Here is a 15,394-nt window from a genome sequence, read left to right on the forward strand (position 1 = left end):
TCCACTGTCCTATGTAACCCCTATACACCAACTTTTGATCGTTCAACAACCCACGTCACTACACTTACGTGCATCGTAATTTACCACACGTCACTAAAATACACTAGAGGATTTAGTATAATTAAAAGTTAATTACATTTTAACATCAAATAAAAATACAACAACCATCAATAACATGAATCACCACACGTTATTTAAATACACAAAAGGCTTATGATTGAATAAAACTTAATTACATCATCCAATGGCCAACATTGCAAACTTATTTACATTCTCCAAAAATTATAATTATACATGAAATGGCCAAATACAAAATAGCAAAAATCATCTTCTAACAACTTTCAATTTTGAGGTGGATTGGCATCCGCCGATTCTTTTCCAAGACCTGAAAAAAATAATATATAGTGGGGTGAGCGATATGCTCAGTAGGCGACACTTAAGACACACATCTTGTGTCCATGTGAATCCAATCAAAGCATAGGCCAATGGGAAATGGGGATCATGCAATGTAAGGTTAAAACAACTTCAATGTCAATTCCAAGTGTAAACAATGCAATGCAATGAAATGCAATGCATGATAATGTCACTCCCCATTTTTCATTTCTCAAAACCATACTTTCCAACTGTTAATACAGCCCGCCCTTTGGTAACCCCGCCGCGACACGAGAGGAGGATTGGCTAGTGTCCCTGACCCTTGGTAACCCCGCGGCGTCATTATGGGGCCCAGCTAGCTCAACCACGCTAGGGCGACTCCCTAGTCTCCTCTAGGCTATATTAACCTCCGGCCCGTTGGTAACCCCGCAGCGACCAGGTTTATGAAAACCATTTCACAAAAACTCTTCTCCCCAAAATTCCCGTTTTCATTTCAAAAACTGATTTCTCCCATTTCATGCAACCCAATGACATGTACATGTATATGTGTCTCAAGCTTACAATATTATGGTATGTAAAAGTTTTACATTTCATAATTACTTCACAACTAAGCATATATCATATTTAACATCGTCAATTGAGTCATCAACACATTAAACACAACAAAACTATCACCACAACATGCTTTTCACATAGAACAAATCATAATCAAAATCATGAATTTCTCTAGACATCAATTACACAACATTGAAACAATTAACTCTCAAATTAAGCATGTTTATCACACAAAGGAGATATAACTCACAATGGAACAAGAAGGAAGTGGATTAAGGGCCCCTACCTCGAAAATGGACAAAACCCTTGAAATGGGTCCTCAAATTCGAACTCCAAGGAGGGCACCAAATCTGGAATTTCAGGTATGGATGCGCAGAGCTCGATGTGCTCGACGTTTTGCCTCAAACGGCTCTCAATTTCACCAAGAAGTGAAGAAGTTATGAAGATTCAAAGATTTGAAGCCAAAAATGAAAAGAAAAGCTAGGAACAAGAGGGAGGGATAGAACTTACGGAAGAATGCAAAAATGAGAGAGCAAAAATATAGTCTCAATACCACATTTGAGGTAGTGGTGAGTCCCGCCTCAATTTTCGTTTATTTTCTCTTTTACTTTTTCTTCAATTCATACACCACACACAAGTGCACCACATGCAAATACTACTAAATCCACATAATTTAAAATGTACACAATGCAAATGGACCCAACCACAATCCCGTACACATAACGCGAAAAGACGAAAATGCCCTTGCGTAGACAAAATTTCAGAAAAATTAAAAATGGTGAAAATCGGAGACGTCACAAGATCGATCCGGCGTCGTACGATTCTATCACGATCAGGTACAGCTCGATTTTGGTGAATTACGGGCAGTTGACCAGTGGTTCAAACCAGTGGGGGCCGAGTTTCAGCAATGACACCGACGTGTTCGGCTGATAATGGCAGTCCGACATTGAATTCCGGTCGCAGGATTCGATTGGAGTCAAGGCCGTGTCGGCGATCAAGAACGTTGTCAATACCAATCAAAGCCCTAATTATTTTCCGATGAAATTGTATCAGACGGCGTCGACAGTGACCGGGAACAACACTTTGGAGTATGAAATGACTGTGGATGCAAAATTGGACTACTTGGTGTGGTTTAATTTTGCGGAGATCGATTTGAGTATGACCAAACCAGGGCAGAGAGTGTTTGATGTGGTGATAAATGATAAGAATGTGAGCAGGGTTGATATATATAAAAAGGTTGTCACCTTCCCTCCATCGCAGTTGTCATTAGCGTACCCAATAACCAGCTCCTCGCAATTAGGTCCTCCAATGCCACAGCCGCCAGCACCAGCTTTCATTGATTCCGGCAAGCACCCAACATAATTGGAACTCCATTGATTCCAGTGAGCTTTAACTAAACCGTAATTCAACGATTAAAATACAAAGCTACACACACACACACACACACACACACACACACACACACACACACACACACACATATGAAGCCGCAGCAGAAAGCCCGCCCAAATCCTCGTCCGCGCTGATCGAGAACTACTTGAATTGTTTGATTGCTTATGTTGCTTGTTTGTTTGATTGCTTGTGTTGAATGTTACATGCAGTAGCTTGTGTTCATGTAGGTTGAAGGATAAGTTTTGGACTTTTTTTGTCTTTTCATACTCCATTGAGTTTGTAATAAAATACAGTATAGAAAAAAAATGGAGGCAAAAAAGTAATTTCAATATAACAATTAACGCCATCTGTCCCGAAGCTCTGATAGGGGAGGTCAATGCTATTTGACAAACAAGAGGGGAGGTCACTGTATGATGACGAAACCTCAGGGGAGGTCAGTGTAATTATCCCTAAATAATAAAAAACAATGAGAAAGCGGGGAGAGAGATTATCAAGGGTATTTTTTGAATTTTATAAAAAAATAATTGGTCAAAATGGACAATGGACACATTTTAGAAGACAATTTGCATATATTTTGAGAAGTTAGGAACTTATATACACTAAACTACTGTGAGTGTGTTTTTGCACATTGTTTATATTTTTAAAAATTAATGTTTAGATGTGTTTGGTATTAGTAACATTTAATAGTCATTAATTTTAGTTCCTTCTAAAATTGTAGGTTATAAATTTTAAATAATTCTTTTTCGTTAGGCAATTTCGTTCTTTTATATATATTTTTTATAAAGATAGTTACACTCTATTAGAAGATATTATTATAAAATTAGCAATTGAAGCGTATTAAAAAGGGTAAAATGCAAAAACCCCTTTCAACTATTGGCTATTTTGCAGAAAACTCCCCTGATCTACTAATTTGACATATAACCCCCCTGAACTAACCAATTTGGTGCAATTAACTCCGTCCGATGATAAGCCGGTTGAATTTGATCGTGAAGGCGCACATGATAGGTCATGTGACAATCCAAATTTCTTTAAATGACCATACAACCCTTAACCTTTACACCCAAAACCACTTAAAACACCCAAACACGTCCTTATGCTAAATACACACTGTTCATTGTCAATAAAACAAATGTTACCATCACCACCGTCCGGTCCGTCCCCACAACTACACCTTCGACGGCGGCTTTGCCCAGCGACTCTAAGTAGGTCCTTCGTGAATGAAATTATGGTATCTCCCTTGTTGTCGTCCTCCTGAAACGCGTCGAGCTAAGCCCGGTTGTCTGCGCCGTGGTGAGTCTGGAGCGAATGGGCGAGTTCCAATTTGGGGACCCAAGTCGTTGTCTTGATCTTGACAGCGTTACTGGTCCGGAAGATGCAGTTCATATGGAAATCATTGAATTAAAAAAATTCATTCCTTAGACGACATCAACCGTTTCCACCATTCCGATTCCAACAACAATTACAAGATCTCATATTCTTGCTGCCCAAAACGTCAATGCCCTGTAATTGGACAGCTTTGCCCAAATCAGCCTCCATTCCTTCCCGGTGCTTGACAGCAGTAGGGATAGGCTCAATTGACGGTGTTTCAAGAACATCTTTCAATTTTTTGGACGACGATGTTACCATCACGATTGTCATCTAATATCTACTGAAATCTAAGGAATTATTTGTTTTATTGTTGCTCTAAAACATTGACAGAAGAGAGAGAAATCATGCCCACCCTCATCCACCTCATCTATATAGGATGATAGAGTATTGGGGTTTATTGTCATTAATTAGGGATTTGATAATAGAGGAAAGAGAGAAAGAATCTGCAATTGATGTGGATTTGGAACAAAGGAGAGAGAAAAAGATATTGCACTGGTTGTATTAAGAGAGAGAGAGAGAGAGATTGGGGCAGTGGTTAAGGTTCCGAAATACTGTTCCGGAAAACGGTACGGTCCCGGTTAGCTAATTGAACAACACATTGAAGATTTCCAAAGTAGTACAATTATCAAAATTGGAAGGGATTATCCCCGACAAGGAATTGTAGGAGAGATCAATGTCGTTGATCGACGAAAGGGTCAATATCTGCCACGGAATGATTCCGGTGAGCAAATTTCGATGAAAATTCATGGAAATGAGCTTCTCACAGTGATCAATGTTCCAAGGAATGCTACCACTCAAATTGTTTCCTTCCAGTTCGATTTTGTACAAGAATGGACACCCAGTGAAGTCAGGAATCTTACCCACAAGGTTGGCATATGAGGCCGAGAAGATCTGCAGCAGAATTACCGCACAATACCCAACACACCAACCCTGCTAACAAATCCAAGAACCTCTTCACCATCCTCCGCCGTAAATCTCTGGCGCCCGCCGTCGCCGTCGACTACAGCAGAATTAGGTTTCACCGCTGCATCATCGTCGCCTTTCTTTTTCTCTTTTGGCGACAACTAGATCCTCGGCTTATTCGACATCTTGAAGTTCAATCCAGTCGCATAGCGCCGTGGATTCAAAAGGCATGAATTTACAAAAATTTTGGACGCCGTCGAGGTTGTCGCCGGTCTGTAGGAGGGTGCCGTCGGGGAAGAACTGAACGAAAGAGCACCACGTGTCGGTAGGGTCGGATTTGGTTGGTCTGGAGGTCCAAGGCGACAGAGATGGGCCGATTGGATTGATCCACACACATCCATCGAAGCCACGATCTGAAGCTCTGTAACTCGTCATACACGTGTGAAACACTTCGCGAGAATGCTCTGTCTTTTACTAAAACGACGTAGTTTTATGTAAGGGGTAAAATTGTCTTTTACTATTTCCGTTTACACCAATTGGCCAGAGATGTCACATTGGGGGTTAATTGCACCAAATTCAATAGTTTAAGGAGGCAAATTGTAGTTCAGGGGGGTTAATTGCACATGGCCAATAATTGAAGGGGTTTTTTTTGCACTTTACCCTATTAAAAATTATTATTACCAAATAAATTTAAAAAACTTGTTATAATGCTCTCCCTAAGATTGGCCAAGATAACAACCTGACTAAAAAAATTCAACTGGACAAATCCCCCATTTCAATTGTCATAGAACCTTTAAATCCCATGTTAGACCGTGTCGCAACCCCTGAGGTCAGACCATTGTCGTGCATCGAGTTTGAGGAGCGCCCTGGACAGTTCAGTTGACTCAGCAAGCATAAGATTATGCATCAGGGTACATAGGTGTCGAAAGGTAGCTGTCTGAGGTTGAAGAATTGCGATAAGAGATTAAATGGTAGAAGATATAGTTCAAGGTGAGTGGGATCTCCGAGTAGTAAAGAACTTTGCGATAACAATGATTGGTGGTTGCTTTTGACTGTGGGTGGATGCTAAAAAACAACCCTGCCTTTGCCTTTCACTAGTTGAAAAATATTTACATGCTAGGGCTTGCTATGCAAGAGGCTGCCCCCACTGTGGGGGTATGGGGAGGGGTTAGATATGTACGTAGCCTTACCTGCATATATATGTTCGTATTATTTCCTTTGCTTCTCCCGGACTGAAGATTTGCTCTTTTTGAGGACATAGTATTTGCATTCATGGGCAACTCACTTGACAAATAAGCAAGGTGGCTGCAACTAGTTGAAAACCATACTCTGATACTCATATTGTGAGAACTACAATCTATCTTCAGATCTACGGCCACTGATGGACCTGTAGTAAGACTCGTATGGTCAAGCTCAACATCGACTTTGACAGTCAATTGTACTGAGAAATGTTTGGTTAAGTACATATCCAAATGTGGGATTGAAGGTTAAAAGAGGGCTAGAGATCAACATATGAATCTTTTATGGACACAATGAACTAGAATTCTAATGAAAGAGAAACCAGGGTGAAGACACTCACTTTTATGCAATGCAGGTTGATTCCTACCTTGCAACAGCAACAACAAAACATAACCCAGTTTTCTATCCATGTTAATTTATTCAATGGGATATTTTTCTTCCATATATGGTGTGTGTAGACTAAATAAGCAAGTAAATTAATTCTGAATTGTATTTGCTGCAAAAAGAAAAAAGAAAAAAGAAAATTAGTTCAAAAAGGGATCGAACTCACAAGTACTTCTCATAAGAGCAATGAGTAACCGAGCTACAGAACAATTACAACCTATATATATATATGTAAGAAACTGGGCTCGAGCCAATGTCTCAAACTCCTTCAATAAATGAACTAAGCTCGAACAAGACCAAATGTGGTTCGATTAAGCTCGGTTCGGTTATGAGAATTATGATAAACATGTCAAGTTCTCATATTTCACCTTTTCCACAAGGCTTTTTCAAGCATTAATACCAGAAGAATATGGAATAATTTGATTTTTTCTTGGGAATGATAAATATAATTACTTATAATTATGTGTACAAAGTTTCTTGGGAAATGAAAAGGACAAAGTATTGGAGGAAGGAAGAGGAAAGAAGTGCGGGAACAGATGATGCAAAAAAAGAAAAATGGGCAAAGGTTGTGAGCTGTTTTTTTATTTCTTTTTTGGGCGGGGGGAATTCAAGTTCAAGACCGAGCGTGCTTGAGAGCGGCCTTGCAACTAATGTTTTGTGTAAATGAGTTTTAACTTTTAAGTTGAGTTGAGCTCATGTTATGTGAAACATTGGGAATCCAAGCTCTGCTCGAGCTCGAGCTTGATCCGAGTTTGAACAGTATGAAATTTGGTGTTCTATCTTTATTTATCTGATACTTTATTTGGTTCAGTTCACCAGTAGTCCTATTTAACCAATTACAGCCTAAATAAATGCAACATGGCCCCAGTAGCATGCAATTAAGCAGGATCCACTTATCAAATCAAAGTCTCGTGTGAAATTGAACCTAACTGCACATGAAACCTAGTGCTGAGCCCAGCAATGATATTAGATTAATAACTCTGAATAAGGGACAAAAAATAAAAATAAAAAAATAAATAAAATAAAAAAGAAGAAGGAAAAAGCACCAATCTCATCAAGATGAGACCAAGTTCAAGTTCTTACAATTGCAAGATTTTCAAGAAATGCAGCTCTCATTAATCAAGTCGGGAAACAATCACCGTTCTGAAAAGGAAATTTTTAGAACAGAATGCAACAACTCACCTCAATTCCCATTAAAGGCGGCATTTCAACCTGGGTGCATGCGAACAACTTGGAAAAGGTAATGTGTCGGTGAAGCAATTACAGGTGCAACCTATTAATTAACAGCAGAGAAGTTAAAATGACATGAGTGATAAGCAGACAAAATACATACAGCAGTTTGATGAACTTGATGCACTTTGCACTTACCTAAGGAAAATAATAATAATGCACTTGGCACTTGAGTCCCTCAAAATTGAAATGAAATGAGACCCAAATGTTCAGTAAAATGTTAAAGTTAACTACATATTAATTTTATTATTATTTTTATAGGTACCTTGAAGGGATCACCCTGAGAGATTGCTTGCTCCCAAAATCAAACACAAATGGCCCACTCAACCCGGTGCCTGTTAGCATTACCTCCCTGTAAATACATATACAAATCACAAACAAATTTTTTTTTTTTTCCCCTCATTTTAAAAACCAATGATTGGAATCACAGTAAGTATATCATATGAAAACATATCTTCATTCTTTTTCCCCAATTCAGATGACTAAAAATAGTAAATATCAGTTTGATTCCAATTCTATCAGAATCTTATACATAAAGGCACTGGTATGAATGGTAATTGTAAAATTCTAAAGTTCTCTTTTATTTTCCATCGACTTCTCGGCAACCCAATACCTCACTATGCAAAATTCGGCAAAACAATAAACAATTCGATATTTATAACATGGATAAGATATACAGACAGATCAAGGTAGTGAATTTGGGAAACGAAGATGTTTATGGTTCAAATAATTATAAGTACGAAGAAATGAAGATAAAAGAGTGCTAAAAAAAATTGTAACTTACCCAGAATCTGATAGAAGAAATATACACTGCAACATCTCTCTAGGATCAACAAAAGCTCGCAACTTTCTACTTTTCAGTTTCTACTAGAAGAGATTAAATTAAGATCCCAGAAAGATGTGGTTGAAGTTCACTATTCAGAGTCTATTCTTTGTATATGGACTGGGCTTAAAAACTTGTGCAAAGTTGTCAATTTCAGAGTTGGATCCGCGGTACGTCCTGTGATTAACACTACTTCCTTGCAAACAAACCCCATCTTGGAATCTCTTCAAAACCCTTCACACCCACTAGGGTTTACACAAACTTGCCCTAGGGTTTCAACTACACACCTAGAGCTTTACAAACCATGCTCTAATACCATGTTGACTTTAAGATATAATCAAATCAAGAGTAAGTGATAAAGAAGAAGAAGAAAGCGGATGAGAGAAAAAGAAAGAGAGATGGGGAAAGTGTAATGACCCGAACCCGGAGGTCCGAACCGTTAGCTAGGTCCTTACTCGAACCCGAGGTCATCTATGTCAAACCCGTCATTTCTAATGTCAAAACATCACCTTTAAGATCATCACTAGGCTTTCACAACGGCTCAAAACAAATCTCCAAGGTTTAGGATTAATTACATTGGAGAGGAGAACAAAATGTACAGGACAGATGCACTTTGATTGACCGAAATAGGGCTTCGGTCGGCCGAAGCAACTCCCTTGAACCAATCGACCGAAATGGGACTTCAACAACTACTGAAATCTCTGAACGAACCGGTCGACCGAAGCAGGCATTTCGGTTGACCGAAATGGCTCTGCGCGCTACCCCAGCTACTGGAAATGCTGAAAATCCTGAAAATGAAAAATAGTCTATAGAAAACTTTGCAAACCTGCTTCAAACTTGTTCTAAAAACTCCCCAAGTGGTAAACTACATATCATGGTCATGATCCTTAACATTTTATATACAAGGCAACTCCATCAACCATTCAAATATATATATATGATACATTGTTTTTACATTCTTGTTCAAATATCCGACAAATTAGAGTCAAGTTCATAGGTAAATTACAAGGCCAAGGCAGCTAACTTAATTGCATTTCTACAATAAGGCTTTTACAAAAGAATGGCCTAATTACAAAAGATAGCAAAAGAAATGAACTCCAAGTCCTCTTCAAACATGTGGAGGATTATCATTCGCCATCTCCTTTCCATGACCTGAAAAACGTTAAATATAAGGGGGTGAGCAAATTGCTCAGTAGGTGGTGCCTAAGACACACCTCTTGTGGCCCCGCGAATCCAAATAATGAATAAGAATAGAGGATAGGGGTCATGTTATGCCGGGAAAGAATACAACATCAATTCCAAATTCAAAGTAAACAATGTCGTGCCATGAGATGCAATGCCGTGTATGTTGCTCTCCATTTTCAAAATCCAAATCCATCACTTTTCAAACTGTTAATATAGTCTGTCCTTTGGTGACTCCGCAGCGACACGAGAGAAGGATTGGCCACTATCATTGACCCTTGGTACTCCCGTGGTGTTATTTAGGACCAGCTAGCTCAACCACGCTAGGGTGATTTCCCTAATTCCCTCTAGGTTATATTAATACCACGGCCCTTTGGTAACTCCGCGGCGACCGGGTTTTCTTAAAACCATTTTATCAAAATTCTTCCCAAAAATCTCTTTTTCTTTTATTTCAAATCATTTCCCCTCATTCATACCCAATGCAATTGCATACATGACTCATACTTTCAATGCTAAGATAATAAGGGATTTTCATACAACACAATTAAGCATGCTTTACAAGAAATTCTAAGAAAATTACACATACTTCCATACATCATTTCCAGCAAGCTAACAACACAATAGGCAAAAAAAATCAACACTCAGACATGCTTTTCATACAAATCAACTAATACATATAATCATGAACTTTATACACCACAATTAAATCATTTTAGGGGAAATTAACACCAACTAAACACGTTAAAAACAATTAACAAGAAATTAATTCACAAAGGCACAAGAAAAACATGAATTAGAGACCCCTACCTCAAGAAGGATGAAAAAACCCCAAAATGGGTCTCAAAATTGGAATCCCTAGAGTGCACTAAAACTAAAATTGCTTATATGGAAGTGAAGATCTTGCCGTGCTCTTCGAATTGCCGCCAACAGTTTCCAAAAATTCCAAGTATTGAGGGAGAAATCAAAACTTCAAAGAAAAAAGAAAATGAAGTGAAATTGAGAGAGAGAGAGAGAACCTGTGAGAAGGGAGAGAGAATGAGACCATATTGTGGTCTCTTGGCCGCCGGTGGTGGGTCCCACCACTTCCCAAATTCTTTTCCTTTTTAACTTTATTTTTAAATTCTTATTTTGCACCACACAATTAAATATGTACATAACCATATAAAATACCACATAAAACATATAAAATAAAATAAATGAGATACAAACGAACCCAACTAAAATCCCCGTACACAACAATACCGGTAGCGGGTCCCACACGGGTCCGTCCGGTCCGAAAATTGAAAAAATGCAAAAATGACCAACATTGCATTTCCAAGAGTCCTAAACTCAATGGAATGCTCCAAACAACTCTCCGACACACCAGGCGCACCCCATGGTGTCCGGCATGCAAAACATGAAAAGACTAAGATGCCCTTGCAATAACAAAATTTTCAGAAAAAGAAAAATGGAAACATTACAGAAAGAGAAAAGGAATGAAAGAATTCTTTCATCCTTCCACCACATTCTATTTATAATAACAAGTTTCAGAAATTACACATTGTTGACGATCGCACCATGCTAGCTGTCCAAGTGGCGCCACCTCTGAAAATAGGCACACCTGGCCAATACTTATTTGGCATGCCCCCACCCCTAAAGGGACCAAGTATCCTCGAGCTACTTGTCCCGCAACTGGACTTGCTGAACGAGGAGGGGGTCACTACCCTTCCTCTCCTAAGGATGCGCCCCGCTCCAGTCGGATGGGCCCATCCTTCCTATTCTTCCGAGGTCGCCCCCTGCTGGAGTGACCTCGAAGTTTCCCGTTCTTCCGAGGCCACCCCCTGCTGGAGCGACCTCGAAGTTTCCCGTTCTTTTGAGGCCGCCCCCTGCTGGAGCGACCTCGAGGTTTCCCGTTCTTCCGAGGCCGCCCCCTGCTGGAGCGACCTCGAGGTTTCCCGTTCTTCCGAGGTCGCCCCCTGCTGAAGCGACCTCGAGGTTTCCTGCCCTTCCGAGGTCACTCCCCGCTGGAGTGACCTCGAGCTCCCTACTTTGTGAACTCCTCTTTATGGATAGAGAGACCGCGAGATGTAGAGTCGGGATGTGGCCTCGTGAGGTTGAGAAGGCAGAACCTCGGAAAAGGCTCACTCCTATACTGGGTTCGGGAATCTGAGGGTATGTGGACAAGTGGCTGAGATCCAAGGCACCGCCTCGGTCCGGGGCCAATGCAAGGGGGAAAGGACATTCGGTACTCGAGTTCGAGCTATGAGAGGGCATTAATTACGAAAGACATTTGACAAGATCTGTAATAATTAAGGAGCGCCATTACCCCTTCGGACCGGGGGGCAAAGCACCGCCATCCATCCGTCAACGTCCCATCTGTCTGGAGGGGAGACCCTCAGACCCTTGGGTAAAGTCGGGCTCACCCAAATGAGGGATATTATCCGAGGAAGTAAGCACTATAAATAGGAGCGTTAATCAGCCTTTAAGGCAGGTAACTACCACTCTTATAACTTTGCACAGTTGAGCTCGAGTTCATTGGGTACCGAGGTCGGCCTTCCCTTTCTTAATCTTCACTATCAAAGAGTCCCTTGTGTTGCTTGGATCTCCACTTGGATACTGATCTCAGATCTCCTGGCTTACGTGAAACGATCTCCTTATCCTACTAAGAACTACCTTCAACATTTTGTCGACCACAGTGGGAGGGGGCGCTCCACAGATGTCAAGCTTGTAAGAGATCAGTCCTCCCTCTCAGTCTAGTCCCGCCCTTGGTGAGGGCTACGAGGGATCCGTGAGCATGCCGGAGTCGTACTTTCCCGGAACCAGAATCATCTATCCTGACGCCTTGGTCGAGGCCCATAACGCGTTGTCGTACAGAATGGATCAGCTTGAGGGCACTCAGAAAGAGGTTGTGAGCTTGCTTCGGGAGATTGTTGACAGAGGAGTACGTCGACGAGGTGCAGACCAAGCGGTGATTTCTGCGACGGACTCACTGAGGGACAGGTGACCCCAGATAGTCCCGTGTGACATATGCCACCATCATCAGCCGAGGGGAGATATTCTACTGGTCGACGGAGACGGCCACAAAACACGCCACCGCGCGCTCGTCGAACTCTTTTCAACACCCCACTCACGACACCAGCAAGGCTGAACACGTCGAATGCCAGTCGAAGGGGGGTAATCCGCAGAGATAGGAGCTCAAAGGAATTTGGATGCCAGCAGGACTTGGCTCAACAATCGCCTTATGTGACCATGGCGGACTTGCAAACGCTGTTGCGAAACAAAAAGAACGTTCTGACTCAAGAGTTTGCCCCCAAGCCACCTTATGCGCAGTCTGTCGTGCTCCTCCCGTATCCTCCGGGGTACGTAACCCCCAAATTCAGTAAGTTCGATGGAAGAAAGGGCAATCCGCGCGAACATGTGGTACGATTTATAGAAGCCTTGGGACCTTTTGGAAACGACCATACTATGCGGCTCAGGAAGTTCGCCAAGACTCTCACAGAAAGAGCTTACAAATGGTACTCAAATCTGGAATCGGGGTTGCTCACTACCTGGAGTCAGCTTGCTACGTTACTTCACACCAAGTTTTTTCAGGCGGAAGAAAAGGTGACTACTTTATCTTTGACCAAGGAAGTTCAGGGCCTTATAGAGGACTTGCTTACATATGTACATAGATTCCACGATCGGGCTATGGAATGCTATGAAACGCATAAAGAAGAGGCGTTAGCCAAGATTTGCATACAAGGCATGCAGGGGTCCTACCGAATCCATCTTATCAACTTGAAGCTCCTTACCTTCGCCGATTTGATAAAGGCATCTCGGAATTTGGCTAGTAATCTCGCCATTTGTGCGCAGGGGCCTGCAAGAAGAATACCGGGGCAGGCGTAAACCCCAAGTTTCAGCCGCAGACGCGTCTCCCAATAAGAAGAACACGAGGCCAGCCCGCACTCCTCGAACAAAGAATCCGGATGAAGTGCCTCCCCCATTCCCATGCACTCCAGAAGAAGTAAAAACCATCCTTAAGAAATGGATACAACATGGGGACATCAGACTGCCCGAGGCTGCCCGCGAGCCCGCTCCAGAAGAAATGGCCAATCCTAAGTACTGTCTGTATCACCGACATACCCGTCATCCCACCTATGATTGCTAGGCTTTGCGGAATATTTTTCACAGACGGATCGCCAATGGCGAGCTTATTCTCCCTCCCGGGGATGTGAGGGAGGAACCTTTCCCTATGCATGATCGAGGTGTTGCAATGATGGTGACTAGCGAAGTAGTCGATAGGGAAGAGGCCGAGGATGGTTCTGCCCAGGTCGCGCTGGTCAAGGGAGATGACCTCAATGCATTTCGCCTGTTGGAAATGGCCCCCGTTAAAAGCATTTTCCAGAAGATGGATTTTTCTCCTCTCGCTCAGAAGGAGATAGCCAAGTTTCTGTGGCTAGCAGCGAAGGAAGGCATTAAAAAAGTTGCGTCAATCACACCACTCCCGATCCCACAAAGGTCACCTCGATCGGTCATAGTCTTTACCGAGGAGGATAAATGCATCCCTACACCGCACAATAGGCCATTGTATGTTACGGCCTTGCTTAACGGAGTTGAGCTCAAACGGGCGTTTCTGGACAACGGCTCGTCTCTTAATATCATACCTTTGGAAGTCTTTCGTCAAAGTGGGCTCCCGGACGAGAAACTTATTCGAAGGCCGACTGAGATTGCTGGATTTGGAAGCGATATCCGGAGGACTGAGGGGCACGTGACGACTGAGTTGGTCATTGAAAAGTTCAAAGGATCAGTTAAGTTTCATGTCATTGATTCAGATACCTCCTACCATTTGCTCATGGGTCGAGGTTGGATGCATAAATTTGGGATTGTCCCTTCTTCGTACCATCAATGCATGAAAGGGTTCTGGAATGGGAAGCAGGTTACGGTCCGTTGCTCCGATCGACCTTTTACCAAAAAAGAGTCTCATATGGTGGAAGCTGGATTCTTTAATGAACTAGAGGATGCTGAAGAACCTCAGCCGCTGACAGCTATATCTTTGCCAAAGTGGGAAGAGATAGAACAAGAAGGGAAGAAAAAAATGCCAGTAACGACTACCAATCAGAAGAAACCGGCTGTTTGCAAAAGGGTACGTCTGTCTGATGGAAGGATTATCTACAGCTTATAACGGTGTTGGGGGGCATGACCTCGGGCGAGACCGCGCCCCCGAGTAGAGTCATGTCAAGCGGAGTTACCAAACGACGAGGAGGAAGTAAAAGTGGAACCAGCTAAGACGGTTCGGCTCAATCAAGAGGAAATGGAAGAGGTAGATCTAGCCAATGGTGGCCGCCCTCGAGTGGTCTATGTGTGGTGGCCCTCGAGTGGTCTATGTGTGTAAAAGGTTGGAAGGTAATGTAAGAGCGGCATTGATAGATTTACTAAAGGAATTCGAAGATGTTTTTGCCTGGACGTATGAAGAGATTCCTGGATTAAATCCCAAGGTAGTGACTCATCACCTCAATGTGTGACCGGATGCTCGCCCGATCAAGCAGGCGCAAAGGAGCTTTCGTCCGAAGCTCGAATTGCAAATCAAAGAGGAAGTACAAAAGTTGTTGCAGGCTGGTTTCATCAAGCCTATCCAGCATCCTACATGGTTGGCCAACATCGTCCCGGTAAAGAAGAAAAATGGGAAGATCAGGGTTTGTGTTGATTTCAGGGACTTGAATAAGGCTTGCCCAGAAGATGACTTTCCGCTACCCATGATTGATAATTTGATCGACTCGACCTCGGGACATAAGATGTTCTCGTTCATGGACGGGTACAGCGAATACAATCAAATAAGAATGGCGCAATGCGATGCAGAGAAGACGGCATTTCGCACTCCCATGGGAAACTTCCATTTCACAGTCATGCCCTTCGGTTTGAAGAATGCTGGGGCTACCTACCAGCGGGCCATGACGGCTATTTTCCATGATATGCTGCATAAACAAATAG

At 42.2% G+C, this 15,394-nt stretch overlaps 1 long non-coding RNA gene across 1 annotated transcript; it reads right to left on the bottom strand.

Moving 5' to 3' along the window:
* Positions 1 to 194: 194 nt before the first annotated feature.
* Positions 195 to 12,442, bottom strand: LOC132299811 (uncharacterized). Its single transcript, XR_009480188.1, has 3 exons — positions 7,709 to 12,442; positions 7,396 to 7,486; positions 195 to 385 (listed from the first exon to the last, which is right to left on the bottom strand). It is a non-coding gene; the product is annotated as an uncharacterized LOC132299811 (long non-coding RNA).
* Positions 12,443 to 15,394: the final 2,952 nt, after the last annotated feature.

The sequence above is a fragment of the Cornus florida genome, unplaced genomic scaffold, assembly GCF_030987335.1.
Source record: "Cornus florida cultivar Cherokee Brave unplaced genomic scaffold, ASM3098733v1 CherokeeBrave_3.0.0_Hap2_Chr03, whole genome shotgun sequence".
In the NCBI taxonomy this organism is placed as follows: domain Eukaryota; kingdom Viridiplantae; phylum Streptophyta; class Magnoliopsida; order Cornales; family Cornaceae; genus Cornus; species Cornus florida.